The sequence below is a fragment of the Schistocerca americana genome, chromosome X (assembly GCF_021461395.2).
Source record: "Schistocerca americana isolate TAMUIC-IGC-003095 chromosome X, iqSchAmer2.1, whole genome shotgun sequence".
NCBI classification, from domain to species: Eukaryota; Metazoa; Arthropoda; class Insecta; order Orthoptera; family Acrididae; genus Schistocerca; species Schistocerca americana.
Window position 1 is genome coordinate 927,431,368 of NC_060130.1, and position 23,935 is coordinate 927,455,302.

Consider the following 23,935-nt stretch of genomic DNA (forward strand, 5'->3'; position numbering starts at 1 on the left):
CGCATTTGCTAAGTAAGGGATGGGTTGGATCAAGGTTTTGTAAATGTGGAAGATAGTGGAGGTATGCAATACCCAAGTTCGGCCAGTTAGTAGTTTGAGTCTATTGTGGACCTTTTGTTGGATGGTTAATAGATGAGGGTTACACATTAGCTGCCAGTCATTGTTTAGTCCAAGATTTTAGTGTGTTAATTAACTGCATATGACAGTTGTAAATGGTGAGGTAGAAGTCATGGAGATGTAAGGTGTGGGTGGGGTGTCCTAAAATTATTACCTGAGTTTTGGAAGGGTTGGTCTTCAAGAGCCATTGGGGTTACACCAGGAGGTAAACTGATTGAGGTAGGTTCGGAGGGTTCATTGAGGTTTCTGGAGTGTAGAATAAAGGGCGAGGAAAGCAGAATCATCAGCATACTGAAGGACTGGTGGAGGTGGTTTGAGCATATCAACAGTGTAAAGGAGGGGAGAGAGGACAGCTCATTGAGGCACACCTGCAGTGGACTGGAACATATGGGAACTGGCTTTGTTAATTGTGGCAAAGAATGAGTGATTAGAGAGGAAAGATGCAGTAAGGGGACATAATTAATTGAAAATGCGTAGGTCTCCAATTTGAAGAGAAGACCACAATGCCGTACACAGTTATAGGCTGTTTCCAGGTCGAGGAAGATGAGGAAGACAGGTGTTGAGATGATAGTAGAAGAGATGGATACGGTGCAGGAGCTGGTCATTAGAGGAGAAGTTGGTGCAGAAGCCACACTGGTTAAAGCGAAGGAGGCAGTGTTGGTTCAGGGGTCGATGGATATCTTGGGAGAGAATACACTCCTGGAAATGGAAAAAAGAACACATTGACACTGGTGTGTCAGACCCACCATACTTACTCGGGACACTTCGAGAGGGCTGTACAAGCAATGATCACACGCACGGCACAGCGGACACACCAGGAACCGCGGTGTTGGCCGTCGAATGGCGCTAGCTGCGCAGCATTTGTGCACCGCCGCCGTCAGTGTCAGCCAGTTTGCCGTGGCATACGGAGCTCCACCGCAGTCTTTAACACTGGTAGCATGCCGCGACAGCATGGATGTGAACCGTATGTGCAGTTGACGGACTTTGAGCGAGGGCGTATAGTGGGCATGCGGGAGGCCGGGTGGACGTACCGCCGAATTGCTCAACACGTGGGGCGTAAGGTCTCCACAGTACATCGATGTTGTCGCCAGTGGTCGGCGGAAGGTGCACGTGCCCGTCGACCTGGGACCGGACCGCAGCGACGCACGGATGCACGCCAAGACCGTAGGATCCTACGCAGTGCCGTAGGGGACCGCACCGCCACTTCCCAGCAAATTAGGGACACTGTTGCTCCTGGGGTATCGGCGAGGACCATTCGCAACCGTCTCCATGAAGCTGGGCTACGGTCCCGCACACCGTTAGGCCGTCTTCCGCTCACGCCCCAACATCGTGCAGCCCGCCTCCAGTGGTGTCGCGACAGGCGTGAATGGAGGGACGAATGGAGACGTGTCGTCTTCAGCGATGAGAGTCGCTTCTGCCTTGGTGCCAATGATGGTCGTATGCGTGTTTGGCGCCGTGCAGGTGAGCGCCACAATCAGGACTGCATACAACCAAGGCACACAGGGCCAACACCAGGCATCATGGTGTGGGGAGCGATCTCCTGCACTGGCCGTACACCACTGGTGATCGTCGAGGGGACACTGAATAGTGCACGGTACATCCAAACCGTCATCGAACCCATCGTTCTACCATTCCTAGACCGGCAAGGGAACTTGCTGTTCCAACAGGACAATGCACGTCCGCATGTATCCCGTGCCACCCAACGTGCTCTAGAAGGTGTAAGTCAACTACCCTGGCCAGCAAGATCTCCGGATCTGTCCCCCATTGAGCATGTTTGGGACTGGATGAAGCGTCGTCTCACGCGGTCTGCACGTCCAGCACGAACACTGGTCCAACTGAGGCGCCAGGTGGAAATGGCATGGCAAGCCGTTCCACAGGACTACATCCAGCATCTCTACGATCGTCTCCATGGGAGAATAGCAGCCTGCATTGCTGCGAAAGGTGGATATACACTGTACTAGTGCCGACATTGTGCATGCTCTGTTGCCTGTGTCTATGTGCCTGTGGTTCTGTCAGTGTGATCATGTGATGTATCTGACCCCAGGAATGTGTCAATAAAGTTTCCCCTTCCTGGGACAATGAATTCACGGTGTTCTTATTTCAATTTCCAGGAGTGTAGATTTGAAGACCTTGCTGAATACTGAGATGAGGGAGGTAGGGTGGTAGGAGGAGGGATCAGTAGGGGGCTTATGCAGTTTGAGGTAAAGTAGGATTTTTGAGGTTTTCCACAGTTCAGGATAGTGGAGAGGATAGAGGTATAAAGAAAGGGTTGCGAAGCTGGTTAAAAAGAGAGAGGGGTTAAGGTGTCGATAGGTTATGTGGTCATGACCAGAGGATGTGTAGCATTTTCTGTGAAGTACTTGTTTTATGTCATATGCTGTAATTGGGTTGTTTAATTCCATTAGAGGTATGTTGTCCAAGTACTGGTAGCAGGGACTTAGGGGTGGGACAGTGGTATTTGTGCATACATGGATGGTAGGGAAGAGTGAGTAATCAAAATGAGGGTCCTCCGAGATTGAGAAGATTTCAGAGAGATAGGATGTAAAGCGGCCAGTTTTGCCCTGGTTGTCAGGGAATGGATGGTTGTAGTGAAGGAGCAGGTAATGAGGGATGGAATGGTTGCAGTGAGTCAGTGGAATGCTCTCCAGTACTTGGAAGAATTAATGGTGATTGTAGTGTTGAGTCTGGTGCATGTCTGACGCCAGTCTCAGAGTTTTTTAGCGTTGAGTAAATTTCTGATGTGTCTCTGTATTTGCCAGTGGCATGTATGTGTATCCTGGACTGCAGTCCTTAGGAAGCCTGATATAAACGACAAGACACTCAGAGAAGGAGTGGGGCTTGTGGGAGGAGAGTAGGATTATGTGGATATCTACATCTACATACATACTCCGCAATCCAACATACGGTGTGTGGTGGAAAGTACCTCGTACCACAACTAGCATCTTCTCTCCCTGTTCCGCTCCCATACAAAACGAGGGAAAAATGACTGCCTATATGCCTCTGTACGAGCCCTAATCTCTCTTATCTTATCTTTGTGGTCTTTCTGCGAAATGTAAGTTGGCGGCAGTAAAATTGTACTGCAGTCAGCCTGAAATGCTGGTTCTCTAAATTTCCTCAGTAGCGATTCACCAAAAGAACGCCTCCTTTCCTCTAGAGACTCCCACCCGAGTTCCTGAACCATTTCCGTAACACTCGCGTGATGATCAAACCTACCAGTAACAAATCTAGCAGCCCGCCTCTGAATTGCTTCTACACTCCTGGAAATTGAAATAAGAACACCGTGAATTCATTGTCCCAGGAAGGGGAAACTTTATTGACACATTCCTGGGGTCAGATACATCACATGATCACACTGACGGAACCACAGGCACATAGACACAGGCAACAGAGCATGCACAATGTCGGCACTAGTACAGTGTATATCCACCTTTCGCAGCAATGCAGGCTGCTATTCTCCCATGGAGACGATCGTAGAGATGCTGGATGTAGTCCTGTGGAACGGCTTGCCATGCCATTTCCACCTGGCGCCTCAGTTGGACCAGCGTTCGTGCTGGACGTGCAGACCGCGTGAGACGACGCTTCATCCAGTCCCAAACATGCTCAATGGGGGACAGATCCGGAGATCTTGCTGGCCAGGGTAGTTGAGTTACACCTTCTAGAGCACGTTGGGTGGCACGGGATACATGCGGACGTGCAGTGTCCTGTTGGAACAGCAAGTTCCCTTGCCGGTCTAGGAATGGTAGAACGATGGGTTCGATGACGGTTTGGATGTACCGTGCACTATTCAGTGTCCCCTCGACGATCACCAGTGGTGTACGGCCAGTGTAGGAGATCGCTCCCCACACCATGATGTCGGGTGTTGGCCCTGTGTGCCTCGGTCGTATGCAGTCCTGATTGTGACGCTCACCTGCACGGCGCCAAACACGCATACGACCATCATTGGCACCAAGGCAAAAGCGACTCTCATCGCTGAAGACGACACGTCTCCATTCGTCCCTCCATTCACGCCTGTCGCGACACCACTGGAGGCGGGCTGCACGATGTTGGGGCGTGAGCGGAAGACGGCCTAACGGTGTGCGGGACCGTAGCCCAGCTTCATGGAGACGGTTGCGAATGGTCCTCGCCGATACCCCAGGAGCAACAGTGTCCCTAATTTGCTGGGAAGTGGCGGTGCGGTCCCCTACGGCACTGCGTAGGATCCTACGGTCTTGGCGTGCATCCGTGCGTCGCTGCGGTCCGGTCCCAGGCACGTGCACCTTCCGCCGACCACTGGCGACAACATCGATGTACTGTGGAGACCTCACGCCCCACGTGTTGAGCAATTCGGCGGTACGTCCACCCGGCCTCCCGCATGCCCACAATACGCCCTCGCTCAAAGTCCGTCAACTGCACATACGGTTCACGTCCACGCTGTCGCGGCATGCTACCAGTGTTAAAGACTGCGATGGAGCTCCGTATGCCACGGCAAACTGGCTGACACTGACGGCGGCGGTGCACAAATGCTGCGCAGCTAGCGCCATTCGACGGCCAACACCGCGGTTCCTGGTGTGTCCGCTGTGCCGTGCATGTGATCATTGCTTGTACAGCCCTCTCGCAGTGTCCGGAGCAAGTATGGTGGGTCTGACACACCGGTGTCAATGTGTTCTTTTTTCCATTCCCAGGAGTGTATGTCCTCCCTCAATCCGACCTGATAGGGATCCCAAACGCTCGAGCAGTACTCAAGAATAGGTCATATTAGTGTTTTATAAGCGGTCTCCTTTGCAGATGAACCACATCTTCCCAAAATTCTACCAATGAACCGAAGACGACTATCCACCTTCCCCACAACTTCCATTACGTGTTTGTCCCACTTCATATCGCTCTGCAACGCCCAAATATTTAATCGACATGACTGTATCAAGCGCTACACTACTAATGGAGTATTCAAACATTACAGGATTCTTTTTCCTATTCATCTGCATTAATTTACATTTATCTATATTTAGAGTTAGCTGCCATTCTATACGTCGATCATAAATCCTGTCCAAGTCATCTTGTATCCTCCTACAGTCGCTCAACGACGACACCTTCCCGTACGCCACGGCATCATCAGCAAACAGCCGCACATTGCTATCCATCCTATCCAAAAGATCATTTATGTAGATAGAAAACAACAGCGGACCTACCACACTTCCCAGGGCCACTCCAGATGATACCCTCACCTCCGATGAACACTCACCATCGAGGACAACGTACTGGGTTCTATTACTTAAGAAGTCTTCGAGCCACTCACATACTTGGGAACCAATCCCATATGCTCGTACCTTAGTTAGGAGTCTGCAGTGGGGCACCGAGTCAAACACTTTCCGGAAGTCAAGGAATATGGCATCCGTCTGATACCCTTCATCAATGGTTCGCAAGATATCATGTGAAAAAAGGGCGAGTTGCGTTTCGCAGGAGCGATGCTTTCTAAAGCCATGCTGATGCGTGGACAGCAGCTTCTCTGTCTCAAGGAAATTCATTATATTCTAACTGAGAATATGTTCGAGAATCCTGCAACAAACCGATGTTAAGGATATTGGTCTGTAATTTTGAGGATTCGTCCTTCTACCCTTCTTATATACAGGCGTCACCTGCGCTTTTTTCCAGTCGCTCGGGACTTTACGTTGGGCAAGAGATTCGCGATAAATGCAAGCTAAGTAAGGAGCCAATGCAGTAGAGTACTCTCTGTAAAACCGAATTGGAATCCCATCAGGACCTGGCGATTTATTTATTTTCAACTCATTCAGCTGCTTCACAACCCCAAGGATGTCTATCACTATGTCCTCCATATGGGAATCCGTACGAGACTCAAACGGCGGTATGTTTGTACGATCCTCCTGCGTGAAAGATTTCTCAAATGCTAAATTTAAAATTTCAGCTTTCGTTTTGCTGTCTTCCGTTGCCAGGCCAGACTGATCAGTGAGTGACTGGATGGAAGCCTTCGACCCGCTTACTGATTTTACGAGCGGTTCTAGGCGCTACAGTCTGGAACCGCGCAACCGCTACGGTCGCAGGTTCGAATCCTGCCTTGGGCATGGATGTGTGTGATGTCCTTAGGTTAGTTAGGTTTAAGTAGTTCTAAGTTCTAGGGGACTGATGACCTCAGAAGTAAAGTCCCATAGTGCTCAGAGCCATTTGACCCATTTTGAAACGCTTTTACGTAAGACGAGAATTTCCTTGGGTTTTCAGCTAGATCTTTTGCTAAGGTATGACGGTGGTAGTGGTTGAATGCTTCGCGCATCGCTCTTTTTACAGCAGCACGAATCTCTACTAACTTTTGCCTGTCCTCATTCTCCCGATCTTTCTTGTACCGCGAGTGCAACTGCCACTTGCTTCCTGAGCATTCTCCGAATTGCGCTGTTAAACCACGGTGATTCTTTTCCGTCCGTAACCCACTTTTTCGGCACATACTTCTCCAATGCGTGATTTACAATGTGTTTAAAATTTGCCCATAATTCTTCCACGTCCGTCGTACCGGAAGTAAATGAAGTCGATTCATTTACTAAGTGGGATGCTAACAACTGCTTATATGCTCTTTCTAGTAAGAATACTCTTCTAGCCTTCTTGACCGACTTTTGAACTTTTGTAACCATAGTCGTAATGACAACATTATGATCACTAATCCCTGACTCAACACTGACACCGTCGCTGAGGTCTGGTCTGTTCGTGGCTACCATATTTAAAATATTTCCATTACGCATTGGCTGTCGATTTAGCTGCTCAAGACAGTTTTCGGATAATGTGTTCAAAAGTAACTCACACGACGGCTTGTCTTTACCACCTGTAATGAATCCATAGACATCCCAGTCTATACTAGGTAGGTTGAAGTCTTGGTAGGGGTGTGGGTATTGTAGCATCCAACAATGTCTGCTGATATCTGCTGCAGGAAGATAATGGCATAGGGGACTTCGTCAGATTTCTGGAAGGTGATGGTGTGGCTTTCAGTGTGGGTACCTAATGGATTCCCAGTAGGCATTCCAGTTGACATGGAACTAATCATGGACAGCATTTGGAGGAGGCTGGGATGGGGTACATGAGGATGAGGTAGTGTGTAGGAGATGGTGAGGAGAACAGGTGGGTACTTGCTTCTAATTGGATCGAGGATATCTGCAATGAGGCATCCAAGGAGGATGGAGTCCAGGTGAGGTGATGGTCGGAGGTGAGGCCCAGGTATTTAAAGGTAGGAGTGAGGTGGATAGGATGACCATAAATGGTGAGGTAATACCGTGGAGCCAGGAGGAGAAGGGGGTATGACCTATGAAGATTGCCTGGGCTTTGGAAGGGTTGATGCGACGGAGCCACTGGTTGCACCAGGCGGTGGACTGGTCGAGGTGGGTTTGAAGGGTACATTGGGAATGTTAAAGGGTAGGATAAAGGGCTGGGAAGACGGTGTCATCAGAAAATTGGAGGAGGTGAACAGGCAGGGGAGGTTTGGGCATATTGGCTGTATACAGGAGATAGAGGTGAGGGGAAAGACAGAGCCTTTGGGCATGCCGGCATTGGGATAGAAAGTACAGGAGCTGGTATTGTGTATAATGATATAGGAGGTATGATGGGAGAGGAAGGCAGCAACGAGATGGACGAAATTGAAGGGGAGAGTCTAGGTCTGGATTTTAAAGAGGATCCCACGATGCCAGACACAGTCGTACGCATTCTGGAGGTCTAGAGAGAAACAAAGATAGCAGAGCAACATAAGTTAAGTTGGAGAGAAAGGAAATTGGCAAGGTTGAGGAGCTGATCGTCAGTTCAGAAGGAGGGTCAGAAGCCACACAGGGTAAGGGGAAGGAGATGGTGCTGGTTAATGTGATGATGAATATGGCGGGAGAGGATGGACTCGAAGACCTTACTAAACACGGAGATGAGGCAGATGGGATGATAGGGAGAGGTGTCAGAGGGGGATTGTTGGGTTTAGGGAACAGCAGGGCATGGGAAATCTTCATCAGGTCACGGTAAAAGCTGGTGGAGAGAAGGATGTTGTACAGGGTACCAAGGGCACCCAGGAAGGAGGGTGGGGTGGATTCCTTGAGGGGGCGGTAGGTGACACCGTCATGACTATGGGTGCTGTTACGACTGGATCGGAGGACGAGTTTGATGTCATGCACGGTGATGAGAGTGTTTATGTCTGAGGGGGGTAACTGATCTAAGTATGGGAAACTAGGAGAGACTGGCGTGACAGAGGTATTAGTGTGTTCAGTGACGCCAGCCGGAGTGGCCGTGCAGTTCTAGGCACTACAGTCTGGAACTGAGCGACCGCTATGGTCGCAGGTTCGAATCCTGCCTCGGGCATGGATGTGTGCGATGTCCTTAGGTTAGTTAGGTTTAATTAGTTCTAAGTTCTAGACGACTGATGACCTCAGAAGTTAAGTCGCATAGTGCTCAGAGCCATTTTGTTCAGTTACAGTGGGGAAGAGATAGTAATCAAAATGAGTATCCTCAGGAATGTAGAAGACCTTGAAGAGGTGGGAATCAAATGGTTAGCTTTACTGAGGTTGTCAGGGAAGAGGCAGTTGTCGTGGAGAGGAGGGTAATGCAGGATGGGAGACCAGTACTTGGGGGAGCTGACAGGGAGGACAGAGTTGAAGTGTGTACACGTCTGGCTTTGTCCTGTTCTTGCTAGTGTTTACTATGTTAAGGATTCGCCTTGTGATGCTGTTCTTTTTCATCCAGCTGATGTGTCCATAAAATTTCATACTTCTCGTTGTAAAGGTGCCCATTATTATTTCTATCTCTACGTAGATCTCTCTTGTTAGCCTCTTTATCCTATTTCCTTCACGAAACACTGGCCCATATATTTTTCTCGGAATTTTTCCTTCTTGCTTTTCAATCTGTCTAATTTTGGTATGACCAAGAATCACTGTAGTTTCTGCAGCGTAGAGTGCCTCTGGTACATTGTGTTGTAATGCTTCAGTTTTGCATTGACAGAAATATATGTTTTATTGTAGTGATTCCAAGTGAGCTTATATGCTTTCTGTAAGTCGGAAATTCTTTCTTGATTGGCTGTGTAGTTCAGTCCTGATGGTTGGATTAGCTCTCCTAGATATCTGAAGTGCACGTCTCATGCCACTTTCCTGTTCTGATTTATAATGGGGAGATTATATGCATGCTTGCTTTCGATGTATTGAATCTTGTAGGAGATTTGTAGGCCAGTATTCTATGAGATTTCGTGAAGATTCTCCTTGCAGGTTTGGCTTCTTCTCTACTGTTGGTCAGAATGGCAAGATCGTCCGCGAAAGCCAGATACTTCACATTGATTCTCTGCTATTCTTTAAACCTGAGTTGAATTCCCTTTATTTCCTTTTCCCATGTCCTCACAATTTTTACCTGGGCCACGTTAAATAGAAGGGGGAGAGACCATCTCTTTGTTGTAAAGCACAAGACTACATCTGGAAGGCGGCTTTCTCTTCTTGTGTAACACAGAATCGACGCTGTAATATATACCGATGTGCTATTCAACAGCTCGATACCGCTTTGCTCGCGGTATTTCGACGTCTGACTAAGAAATCCAGAGAAAAAATCTGATGTCATTCATTATACATCGCATAAAACACATCAGTCCATGTAGTAACGGTACTTCAGGGGCGTCCTTACATGAAATCTGTATCATTCTCCTACCTGTCTCAACTGTGGATTCTGTAAAATTTAGCATAAATGTTCCGCGAAATAAACGTCCACATGCCTCTGAATTGCCTTGTAATCGGCGGAATCGATGTGCTACATTCTCGCATTGTAATGTCCGATCTGAGATAAAATTAGGATCGTGCATATTTGTCAAACAACCCTGAAAATTTTACATGCGCATCTGTCATATAAACCCTTGAAAAATAATACATGTCATCAAACAGATGTGCCACCTCCCGTCAAACGATTATGATCACGGAAACCTGGCAAGGTTCTCTGATTTCGTGAAGTACAGCTCTTACTGTAAAATAATATGCATTACAGGATGGATTCTAAATTTTGCGTGACAAATCCAAAATGTGTTAAAGCCATCAGCAACATTCTGTTCTTTTGTAGCACCAAATCGCCGCTGCAGTACACACTGAGGTGACAAATGTCATGGGATATCTTCTAATATCGTGTCGGACTTCCTTTTGCCCGGCTTGGTGCAACAACTTGACATGGCATGGATTCGACAGATTGTTAGAAGTCCGTCGCATTGAACGGAGATTACACTGAAAAATAGGGATATTTAGCTAAAAGACTGGGGAATAATATGATGTACTGGAATCCTGGAAAAAACAACCTGCTGTCAGAAAAAAAGCGCTGTGTCACTTATTGAAAGCCTCTCATACATAGATTTTGATTTAGTTTTACTTTATTTTATATATGGAGCTGGTCTTGCCAGTAACTAGTAATCATATAAAAGTTTTGCAGCTAAGTGGTGGAAAAGAAAGGCTAAATTAATATTATTTTTGAAAATATTTTAGGAGTGAGACCATCCACAGAATAGCTGAAGCACTGAGTTGTCAACCAGTACACACAAAAGACAAAGAAAATTTGCTAGTTATCAAGCTAGACTACACACACACACACACACACACACACACACACACACACACACATGCGCGCACGCGTGCACACACACATGCATGCATACACGCACACATCCGCGCACGCATGTGCATTTTTGCACACATACACGAGCGTGCAGGTACACACATTCCACACAACTCACAAATGCTCTGCTATGTTGTACTGGCTGAACACACGTCTGGGATTGCATTGCGGTAGGTGGACTAGGGTGGAGTGTGGGTTGTGTTTGATGTGGTGGGCAGGGGAGAGAAATATGGGAGGCAGGATGAGAGGTTCAGGATGAGTAGCTGGCAGCTTGGAAGGTGGTAGTAGGTTTGCAGGTTAGGAATGTGGGAGTTTGCTGTGGCAAGTGCATGGGCCAGCTAAGTGATACACAGGGACTAGAGCCGATCAGAGTGTCATTCAGGATGAACAGTGAAGCTGGTGCAGAGTCGTGGATTGGGAGGGTATGACAGGAAAGAGGAAGGGGAAACGGTTGGGTAGAGGATGTAGGTTAGTGAACTTTGAGGCCAGGAGGTTTCAGGAGTGCCAGATATGTTGCAAGGATACCTCCCATCTGCATACTTCAGAAAAGATAGTGGCAGAGGGAAGTATCCAAATGGTCCGAGTTGTGAGACAGCCATTGAACTCAAGTATGTTGTGCTCAGCTGCATGTTGTGCAACTGGATGGACAATTTTCTTCCTGGCCACAGTTTCATGGACTGGATTAGGAAGTACTGGGTGGTTGGATTAGACAGGTCTTCCACAGGGATGTGATCCCTGTGGCAAGGGGAGGGAGTAGGAGTGGCATAGGAATGGATGAGGATGTAGTGTAGGTTGCATTGATGAGAGAATACCACTATAGGAGGGGTTGGGTTGTTTGGGGGAAGAGACCAAACTGCGAGGTCATCGGTCTCATCAGATTAGGGAAGGACGGGGAAGAAAATTGGTCGTGCCCTTTCAAAGGAACCATCCCAGCATTTGCCTGGAGCGATTTAGGGAAATCACAGAAAACCTAAATCAGGATGGCTGGACGCGGGATTGAACCGTTGTCCTCTCGAATACGAGTCCAGTGTGCCAACTACTGCGCCATATCACTCGGTCACTATAGGAGGGATGGGAAGGAACTTTGGCCAGGTATGTGATACACAGGGACCAGAGCTGGTCAGAGTGTCATTCAGGATGAACAGTGAAGCTGATGCAGAGATGTGGTTTGGGAGGGGATGACAGGAAAGAGGAAGGGAAAACGGTTAGGTCCAGTATACTGTGCCTCATTTCCAGGCAGGTTGTATGGGTGACAGAATAGCACTTTAGGAAGGGTGGGAAGGAACTTCGGTAGGACATCCCCGATTTCCAGCCATGATGATGGATTATCAAAGCCCTAATGAAGGATATGGTTCAACTGTTCCAGTCCTTGTTGGTACTGGGTAATGAGATACCGAAGGTGCTCCTGTGTAGCTGGTTCATGAGTGTAGTGAGAGGATTAGAGGTGTGTGAGGATATGGCAAGGGAAATCTGCTTCTGGACTAGGTTTGGAGTAGTACCTGTCTCTGAAGGCCCTTGTGAGACCTTCAGCTTACAGGGCAATGGAGTCTGCAGGTAAACCATCCACTGGTGGCTCGGTTGTATGGGAGTGATTTTTTGGTGTGCAACAGGTGACAGCTGTTGAAATGTACGTACTGTTGGCAGTTATTGGGTTTAATGTGGACAGAGATACGGATGGAGTCATCAGAGAGGTGATGCCACAGTAGGACTAGGTTAGAGACAAGATGGGAGAGAAGATGTTGAGGTTTTGGAGGAATGAGGATATGGTGTCTTGGCCCCAAGTTCGGATGATGAAGATGTCATCAGTGAACCTGAAACAGACAAGGGGTTTAGGGTTTTTGGAAGTTAGGAAGGTTTCCTCTAGAAGGCCCATTAAATGGTTGGCATGGGAAGATGCTGTTCATGACTGTGCCGCAGGAATCTGAAGGATGTTGAAGGAGGTAGTGTTCAATAGCAGCTAGGCCATGCGTATGAGGGATGTTCATGTATGGGGAGATGGCATCAACAGTGATGAGTAGGAATCCAGGAGGTAAAGTGGTGGGCATGATGGAGAGTCTATGAAGGAAGTGGTTAGTAACTTTGATGTGAGATGCTGGGTTCCAGATAACTGGTTGGAGATATTGGTCAACCAGAGTAGAAATTCTATTTGTAGGAGCACAATAACCACCTACAATGCAGCATCCAGAGCTGTGGGTTTTGTGTAGCACGTAGAAAGCAGAGGTGCAGGGTATCATTGGAGTGAGGACGGAAATGGTATCACAGGAGAGGTTCTGAGATGGGTGTAAGGATTTCAGTAGGGATTGGACACTATATTGTACTTCTGGGATAGGATCACTATGACAGATATGTAGGTGGAGAAGTCAGAGAGTTGGCAGAATCCTTCTGTCAGTAGTCACTGTGACTCATGACAGTGGTGTCTGCAGGAAGGATGATTAGGTCAGGATATTATTTGAGGTTGCTGATGACTGTCCATTCTTCATTTCGCTCATTTTTTATGAATATCTCTTTTAAGTTACTACATTGCCACATGAGATCAATCCATGAGGTAACAAGCATAAACAAAATGACACTAGTGTTCAAGTCAGTCCAATAGGAGCTAATTCTAAGTGCACATTATGCTAAGTCGAACTTCTTGAATTCTGCCTATGGGGTGACTCTATCAAGCAACTGTAAACCACATGAACAATGGTGTATATTTTGGTATCATCAGGTCATTTGTAATTGATACTGCACAGCATCATTGTGAGATTAGTAATTTAGTGGCTTGCTGTGAACTTGCTGGAGGTATCTGAGTTGTTGCTGATGTAGTTGTGACTTAGACTTTGCTTAGCATGTTTATATAATTAGTAAGTCTTAAAAATTTTGAACTATCCATTAAAGTGATAATTGAGGGAGTAATTTCATATATGTTTTCTAATTTTGGAATAAAAAAAAAATCTGTGCTGTCTCATTTTCATAATAACAAAAATGCATTCTGTTTTTCAGATACAAAAAAATTGGACTGCTATTTGTTTTTCATCATATTTTTTTATGGGTTGGCGATGTGCACTAGAAATTCGTGAACTGACCATAACAAGTGATATGCAAATGTAATGGATAGTAACGAAAAACATTTAAGAGTTGACTTCTGAATCTTGCAAGTTTTATAACACTCCAGGGTAAGTTATTTGCATATTTCATAGAACACTGCACATACTGACCACTTATATCAGTGACTTTGGTTGTAAGGGAGACTGGAACACAGTGGGTCATGGAGCATAGTGAGAAATTGTTAATATAAAATATAGGACTGATAGGATGTCATCATAGTTTTGCAAATTTATCCTATACTCTCTCATCATTTAGAGGCCTGAGAAAACTAGATGAATTGTGACTTGTATGTTTTACCATGCTCCTCTGTAAATTTTGCCATCTCTTCTCCATTTTGTAGAAACCAAATATCGAGAATGTAAGTACTTATCATAGGTATTGTCTCTTCATACAATATAAAGTACAGAATTATAACATCTGTGTATAACTGAATAAATATATTTAATTGTATTGATGCGGTATGGGGCAGAGTGTAAAATGTTTTCTGGACAGAGTCAGCATACATGCAGAAAACGAAAGATGGTTTGCTATAGAGAAATTAAAACTACTCTTGGTCTAACACCTGCTGAAGAAATGAAGAAAACTGTGAACAGTGTAATTCAAGATGGTGTGAAAGTTCTGGCAGCTGTAAAATGACATAACATCCCTAGACAGACTCTAAAAAGGTTAGTTATCTTGGTAATATGCTGGTAAAAAAGGTGCAGTAGTTGGAAGTGTACCAGAAAATACTGATAATGATACAAATAGGGCAGATATAACAGACAACAACACCATAAGCACTATCCAGCTGTAAGCCTCCCTGTGACTAGTACCTTTTTAAACAGTTCAAGACACTTGGTATCACCAAAGGAAACTCGACCTTTTTGAAAAGCATCCACTTGTAAGACAACAGCTTAGCATGGAAGAAAAAGAGAAAGGACAAGAATTCTTACTGACATCCTGGAAAAGCAGCAGCTTCTAGAATGTGGAAATCGGAAGAAGAAAAATTGGCCAAACTATCAAAATTCAAACAACCAATAACTCCATTTGTAAAAATGTCAGAAGGCAACTTCAGCCAGAGAGCAGCTAATGCAGCTCTGCTAATCTTCAGGTGAGTGACAGTCATGATAATTCGAGTCTTCATGACATGGAAGAATTTAGCATAGATGTTGAGCTCAAAGAGAATGACTGTGTTATTGAGAAAGTGTCAACAAAAAGAAAAGAAATTCCATTTCGCCATTTCATAGCACATGTCAATTCAGTTAATAAAAATTAAAGGACTTCAACTGTGACTAATCTCCAGAAGTTGTGTAAATTTGACTGACATGTTTTGCTTGCTGCAGATGCAGAAGCACATAAAATTAGCTTCACACATGTCATTTGTAGACTACCAAAGATTTCCACAGTCGACTGCACAAAACAAGCTGTAGCAATGTCTCTTCTCATTGACACGGATACTTTACAATATTTAATGATTTTATTATTTAGCAGTTCAACATATTACACAATGTTTACTAAGGAAAATGAATGTGTACAGTCTGTCTTCTGTGTTGTTTTTTAACTCACTGTGCCCCATGCCTGTGGTCACTGAGCACCATGATAGGGCTAAAGTAGGGAATTACACATCATTTTGCTGTATCTAAAATTTTTATTAGAACAAACATATAGCATGAGATAGAAACTAGATGGCATAGGCTTCCTACATTACATGAAATAATCCATAAGTATTATCTAATTTTACCACAGAATATTCTAAAACATAAAATGTGACATCCATGCTCCAGTCTGCCCTAATTATATTAAGTAACCTTGGATTTGAATTATTAACTGCAGTTGACACATATATACATATCTGTACAGGTCTACAAAACAAAAAAGACACCTTTTTTAAAAAATAGTTTCTGTTGTCTATCAGCAACTTTTATTCACTGATGAAACAGTTAAGTATTTAAATTGTGAATAGTGGGAATTATTATTATTGCTAGCGCTATAGTTGTCAGTGCTTCTCTCAGTAAGCTGCAAACAACAAGCTTTTTATGAAACAAAATTTATTGTGACTTTGTTGCTTGGATAAATTAGTGTTTAGAAGTTTGCTATACATTGCATAAATGCTCTAGATTAGATTAGATTAGATTAGATTAGATTAATACTAGTTCCATGGATCATGAATACGATATTTCGTAATGATGTGGAACGAGTCGAATTTTCCAATACATGACATAATTAGGTTAATTTAACAACATACTTAAGTTAATATAACAACATTATTTTTTTGTGTTTTTTTTAATATTTTTGTTTTTTTTTCTTAATTTATATCTAAAAATTCCTCTATGGACTAGAAGGAGTTGTCATTCAGAAATTCTTTTAATTTCTTCTTAAATACTTGTTGGTTATCTGTCAGACTTTTGATACTATTTGGTAAGTGACCAAAGACTTTAGTGCCAGTATAATTCACCCCTTTCTGTGCCAAAGTTAGATTTAATCTTGAATAGTGAGGATCGTCCTTTCTCCTAGTATTGTAGTTATGCACACTGCTATTACTTTTGAATTGGGTTTGGTTGTTAATAACAAATTTCATAAGAGAGTATATATACTGAGAAGCTACTGTGAATATCCCCAGATCCTTAAATAAATGTCTGCAGGATGATCTTGGGTGGACTCCAGCTATTATTCTGATTACACGCTTTTGTGCAATAAATACTTTATTCCTCAGTGATGAATTACCCCAAAATATGATGCCATATGAAAGCAATGAGTGAAAATAGGCGTAGTAAGCTAATTTACTAAGATGTTTATCACCAAAATTTGCAATGACCCTTATTGCATAAGTAGCTGAACTCAAACGTTTCAGCAGATCATCAATGTGTTTCTTCCAATTTAATCTCTCATCAATGGACATACCTAAAAATTTGGAATATTCTACCTTAGCTATATGCTTCTGATTAAGGTCTATATTTATTAATGGTGTCATACCATTCACTGTACGGAACTGTATGTACTGTGTCTTATCAAAATTCAGTGAGAGTCCGTTTACAAGGAACCACTTAGTAATTTTCTGAAAGACAGTATTGACAATTTCATCAGTTAATTCTTGTTTCTCAGGTGTGATTACTATACTTGTATCATCAGCGAAGAGAACTAACTTTGCCTCTTCATGAATATAGAATGGCAAGTCATTAATATATAATAAGAACAACAAAGGACCCAAGACTGACCCTTGTGGAACCCCATTCTTGATAGTTCCCCAGTTTGAGGAATGTGCTGATCTTTGCATGTTACGAGAACTACTTATTTCAACTTTCTGCACTCTTCCAGTTAGGTACGAATTAAACCATTTGTGCACTGTCCCACTCATGCCACAATACTTGAGCTTGTCTAGCAGAATTTCATGATTTACACAATCAAAAGCCTTTGAGAGATCACAAAAAATCCCAATGGGTGGTGTTCGGTTATTCAGATCATTCAAAATTTGACTGGTGAAAGCATATATGGCATTTTCTGTTGAAAAACCTTTCTGGAAACCAAACTGACATTTTGTTAGTACTTCATTTTTACAGATATGTGAAGCTACTCTTGAATACATTACTTTCTCAAAAATTTTGGATAAAGCTGTTAGAAGGGAGATTGGATGGTAATTGTTGACGTCAGATCTATCCCCCTTTTTATGCAAAGGTATAACAATAGCATATTTCAGTGTATCAGGGAAAATGCCCTGTTCCAGAGAGCTATTACACAGGTGTCTGAGAATCTTACTTATCTGTTGAGAACAAGCTTTTAGTATTTTGCTGGAAATGCCATCAATTCCATGTGAGTTTTTGCTTTTAAGCAAGTTTATTATTTTCCTAATTTCAGAGGGAGAAGTGGGTAAGATTTCAATTGTATCAAATTGCATAGGTATGGCCTCTTCCATTAACAGCCTAGCATCTTCTAATGAACACCTGGATCCTACTATATCCACAACATTTAGAAAATGATTATTAAAAATATTTTCAACTTCTGACTTTTTGTTCGTAAAGTTTTCATTCAATTTGATGGTAATACTGTCTTCCTCTGCTCTTGGTTGACCTGTTTCTCTTTTAATAATATTCCAAATTGTTTTAATTTTATTATCAGAGTTTCTGATTTCAGACATGATACACATACTCCTGGATTTTTTAATAACTTTTCTTAATATAACACAGTAGTTTTTATAATTTTTGATAGTTTCTGGGTCACTACTCTTTCTTGCTGTCAGATACATTTCCCTTTTCCGGTTCCAAGATATTTTTATACCCTTAGTAAGCCATGGTTTGTTACAAGGTTTCTTACGAGTATATTTAACTATTTTCTTGGGGAAGCAGTTTTCAAATGCATTTACAAAAATGTCATGAAATAAATTATATTTTAAATTGGCATCAGGTTCACGGTACACCTCATCCCAGTCTAACTGCTGTAGGCTTTCCCTGAAATTTGCAATTGTTAAATCGTTGACTGAATGTACTACTTTGGAGGACTGTTTAGTATTGGTGAATGGAGCTATGTCATATATTGTAACTAGCTGTGCACCATGATCAGAAAGACCATTCTCAACAGGCTGAGCATTTATCTGGTTAAACTTATCTTGGTCTATAAAGAAGTTATCTATCAGTGAGCTGCTATCCTTTACCACCCGAGTAGGAAAATCAATAACGGGTGTCAAATTGAAAGAACCGAGTAATACTTCAAGGTCATTTTTCCTATTACCCTCTTTCAGAGAATCTACATTGAAGTCCCCACAAATAATAATTTGCTTCTCCCTGTCTGACAGATAGCACAACAAGGAGTCCAAATTTTTCAGAAATAGATGAAAATTTCCTGATGGGGACCTATATACAGTTACAATTATAAATGTGCCTTTATTTAATTTAAGCTCACAGGCACATGCTTCTATATGTTTCTCTACACAAAACTTTTTTGTTTCTATACTTTTTGCACAATGATAACTTTTGACATATATGGCAACTCCTCCTTTCTCCATATTTTCTCTCATTACATGTGCAGAGAGCTTATAACCACTTACATTTACCTTATCTATATCTATATCTCTTTGAGATATCACGCTCATCTAGCTGCACTTTGATAATTCTGTGGTTCTTGACCATTGTATTAATTCACTTTACTATCCCTTATGCATTTTGGCATTACACCATTTTCAAAGGTTCTACAAAAAATTGATATCAATGACAGACACTTGATAACAACCAAAATAATATGTAGACCAAGAAAAATGCATAAAATTTAACAATCACCTAAAACATAACAATGTTATGAATAACAAAAAGCAGAATGAATCCATCCAATATAGGCACAGTATGTTGTCAACTTATTGTAAGAGTAACCTTATGAAACTGCGATACGAGCAAAACAGACCACCAGGTGGCACTTCGTGCATGGCAGTGATGACTTATCACATTTTACCTGGGTGAATTTTTGATGTTCACAAAATGCAAATTACAGTTATACAGCCAAAATTTAGTATGTCATAACCAACATGCATGAAGTGCCATCTCACAGCATGTTTTGCTTAAGGTATTACCTACATTAGAAGATACAGTGTTATTCACAAACACATGAAGACATGAAATAAATAATTTTCAAATATTTTGTGTACTTAGATTACAGCAGTGCAATAAGTCTTTTATGACATACTGATACCTGTATTTGTAATGTTTCACTGATGAAAACCTTAATTAACAAGTGATAAGTTTTTGGAATTGATCACAGTCCTCAGTTTGAGGCCTGGTGGTGATCAAACTAAAGACACAGATGATTTTGCAATGACTTGAATATGGATTTTCATCCTCCATTACTGGGTGGAGAACTCTAGGACTCTTCCTCATAAGGCATAGGAAGTGGCCACTAACAATATCTGTATGGTACTACTACTATGACCAATTTGGGTAGGGAAATCTAGATTGATACAAATAAATGGCAAAAGGATCTCTAGACCACTTTTCCTGTCAGATTCTTTCCCGAAATTTATAGTAAAATCACCACAAATTAATAATCCCTCCCTTCTGTCTGACAGAGAGCACAACAATTCATCAAAGTTTTTCATGAAAATTTCTGTCAGCTAGTGGAGACCTGTACTGTACCAATCAAAAATGTTACTTTTCCCACTAGCAACTCATATGTGGACACTTCCACATCCTGATCTATGCAGAATTTACTTAGTTCTACATTTCTGTTTTATATCCCTTTTTTATGAATGTGATAACTCCTACTTTATTCAGACTTGATACTTCAATATGCACCTTACTTATAATCTCTATACCTATGGTTATATGGTGTTAGGACAGAAAAATCACAATTTCTTTCCTACTACTAAGGCCAGTAAATAAATTAATGACTCTGCCCCCTAATATTCTGATGAAACAAGTTGATTTCACTTTCCCCTCTATTATAATTTTTTTTAATGCTGTCTCTCTGAATTCTGAATTTGACCTAATGCAGGTGTCTCACTTGACCTCAGTAACTGCAGGAATTTTCCTTTGTGTGCAGGTGGCCTCCCCTATGTTTTCTGCTAGTAGATCTCCTACCTTCTCCTTACATTTCCTATTCAAGTGTAGGCCATCTTCCAATAGCAACTAGTGGAACAGAACCAGTATGATATTTTGCATCCATCAGAAGAAACCCTGTCAGATTTACTTCCTTTACAGCAGAGTTAATGCATGGCCATTCATGACGCCACAGAGCCTCCACAGAACCCAAATTTGTGAACTTGGTAGCTGCTCCTATTTTGTACATGTCACCCATAATGCCATAATTTTTTATTTTTAGCCAGTCTGTTTTCAGTTCACCCTATTATTTAAACCTGACCTTCTTTGTTAAAATCCTTGCATATTTGTTCCAGGTTTTCAGATACATGGCTAAAGGCATGAACTTGGTTTCACAAAACTTGTGACCTGGTACTCCACACCTAATTTTTCCTGTAGCTGCTGGCCTACACCATTCCATGTCTGCTACCTAACAGGAGAGCTCTTCTTTCCCTGCTCTGATTTTCACCCAACTTATTAGTATGTTTCTGTTTTGCTGCTCCTTACATTTCTTTACATCTGTATGAGGCTCTGCCTGCTCTGATTCTGTTAGCAGATTAAATCTACTACTGAAATAAATTTCAAATTTGCTAATTAACTCTACCTCTGTTCACCCATTACTTGCCACCTTTTCCCAGCACCCCGTGTCTCTTTCCCCTTTTAGGTGTCAAAATTCAAATTTTGCATTTACAAATGAAAAAGAAATTTATGTTATTCTGTCTGTATAATTCTCATGCATAATATTAGACATAGATTTATGATTGTAAGTGCAATAAGAAAAATTACATGTTTTAACAGTTTTTACCTTATTTCACATGACGCTAACTCTTACACTAATGTAATTACATTTACGTTATATTTATAAGAATGAGAAATATGTAAATCAGCTTCAAATTTGTCATTTATGTATTTATTTATGTTAGCAGAATTTAAATTTGGGTACATCCATGTGTCTAGTACTGTATTTCCTATCAGTCAGATGTAGGGGAAATTATTTAATTCTGTTTTAAATGCTGTAAAATTTCAGTTTCACAAAATGAATGCTTGATGATATTTTGCATGTTTAATTTATAGCAAGTATTTTCAGTGAAAAAGCCCTGATGAGATCCAGATTTTGGCAGAACTAGACTTTCTTTTTTTATAGATGCATTCACATGTTTTACACTACAATTTTTTCTGCAACTTTCAATAAAGGTTTTAGTTTTCACATTCAACAATTTTCATTTAATACTTCATTTTATAGAGGGGTTAACAACAGTACAGGCATGGAAAAATTTCTTGTTAATGTGATTATTATAAAAATTATATAAGTGTCATATTTTTCATATTGTGGCTAAAATACTGTTAACAATATGTAAATTTTATATTAAAATATTTGGTTTTTTTTTTTTTTTTTTTTTTTTTTTGTGTACTATGAAATGGTGCAAGTCCGTCAATTACACTAAATTAATTGTGTGTTTGTGAGGTGAATTAAAAACAGTTTTCTGCATTATGTTAAGAAATTCATTAATCAAAGTGGGTACTATCAGTTCCTGTTGTAACTGAATCATGCTGTTGTATGCTTTCCTGAAATCATTTTTATCTTATCCCATAACAACTTACTCTCATTCTTAAAATTATTCATCTTGAATACAGTACAAAATTATTTGATAATCCAGAATCAGGTTTCACTTTGCAGTGGAGTGTGCACTGGTTTGAAGTTTCCTTGTACGTTAAACAGTTTTAATCTGGCAGGAAGTTTCAGATCAGTGCACACTCTACTGCAGAGTGAAAATTCACCCTGGAAATAGTCCATCAGGCTGTGGCTAAGCCAAGTCTCCACTATATCCTTTCCTCCAGGAGTGCTTGTCCTGCAAGGTATGCAGGAGTACCCCTGAGAAGGTTGGAAGGTAGGAGAGGAGGTTAAGGTGAAAGTCAAGATCTAAGTGTGGGTCTTGGGTCATGATGAATAGTGCAGTTGGTAGATCACTTGCCTGTGAAAGGCTAAGGTCCCACTTTCAAGTTCCCATCTGGCATACACTTTTACCCTGGCATTCCTTAAATGTTCTCAGCATATACATATTGTTTGACTTTTATAGGTACAGACTAAAAGGATGAGTAGAGGACAATGATACAAGCAAATAATTCTAATAAACAATGGTCTGGAAGCCAATGGTTTCCTTGGTGTCATGCATTATGGTTCAAGTGGCTCTGAGCACTATGGGACTTAACATCTGAGGTCATCACTCCTGTAGAACTTAGAACTACTTAAAGCTAACTAACCTAAGGACATCACATGCCCGAGGCAGGATTTGAACCTGTGACCGTAGCAGTCGCGCGGTTCTGGACTTCAGTGCCTAGAACCGGTCAGCCACCGCGGCCAGCATGATGCACTATGACTGAGTACATGAACACCTTATAATAGAGTCAGTGATGGTTCAAACTGCAGATATACACTTGAGGAAAATAAAGTACAAGTGTTCCACATGGTCACTGCTCATTGGAAGACACCCTTCAGCATGTCGCCTCATTGATGCCCGTACACATTCAAAAACCACAAGCATGTTCTGAATCCCTGATGTTATTCAATCCGTATATTGAGCCAGCAGTAAAGGAAACAAAAGAAAAATTTGGAGTAGGAATTAAAATCCATGGAGAAGAAAAAACTTTGGGGTTCACCGATGACATTGTAATTCTGTCAGAGACAGCAAAGGACCCGGAAGAGCAGCTGAACGCGATGAACAGTGTGTTGAAAGGGGGATATAAGATGAACATCAACAAAAGCAAAAACGAGGATAATGGAATGTAGTCGAATTAAATCGGGTGATGCTGAGGAAATTAGATTAGGAAATGAGACGCTTAAAGTAGTAAATGAGTTTTGCTATTTGGGGAGCAAAATAACTGATGGTCGAAGTAGAGAGGCTATAAAATGTAGACTGGCAATGGCAAGGAAAGCGTTTCTGAAGAAGAGAAATTTGTTAACATCGAGTATAGATTTAAGTGTCAGGAAGTCGTTTCTGAAAGTATTTGTATGGAGTGTAGCCATGTATGGAAGTGAAACATGGACAATAAATAGTTTAGACAAGAAGAGAATAGAAGCTTTTGAAATGTGGTGCTACACAAGAATGCTGAAGATTAGATGGGTAGATCAAATAACTAATGAGGAGGTATTGAATAGAATTGGGGCGAAGAGAAATTTGTGGCACAACTTGACTAGAAGAAGGGATCGCTTGGTAGGACATATTCTGAGACATCAAGGGGTCACCAATTTAGTATTGGAGGGCAGTGTGAGGGGGGTAAAAATTGTAGAGGGAGACCAAGAGATGAATACACTAAACAGATTCAGAAGGATGTAGAGTGCAATAGGTACTGGGAGATGAAGAAACTTGCACAGGATAGAGTAGCATGGAGAGCTGCATCAAACTAGTCTCTGGACTGAAAACCACAAGAACAACAAGGTACCACTTTGTAATTCATGACTTACTTGCAGCATTTTGAAACAGATGTAGCAGTAGGTATTAACAGGGCTGTAACATCAAGTGCTGTGTCACTTCCATTAGTTTGCATTAATTAGCTGATCAGTTAAAATATTTAAGAATAGCCTGTTTGCAGGGAAGGACAGCAATCATTTTGGAACT

At 42.1% G+C, this 23,935-nt stretch overlaps 1 long non-coding RNA gene across 1 annotated transcript in view; it reads left to right on the top strand.

The window, feature by feature from the left end:
• The window catches only part of LOC124554912, a 63,327-nt gene that overhangs the window by 34,346 nt on the left and 5,046 nt on the right, over positions 1 to 23,935 (top strand). The window contains exon 2 of the long non-coding RNA XR_006968490.1: positions 13,681 to 13,853. This is a non-coding gene — a long non-coding RNA (uncharacterized LOC124554912). The remainder of the gene's footprint in view (positions 1 to 13,680; positions 13,854 to 23,935) is intronic.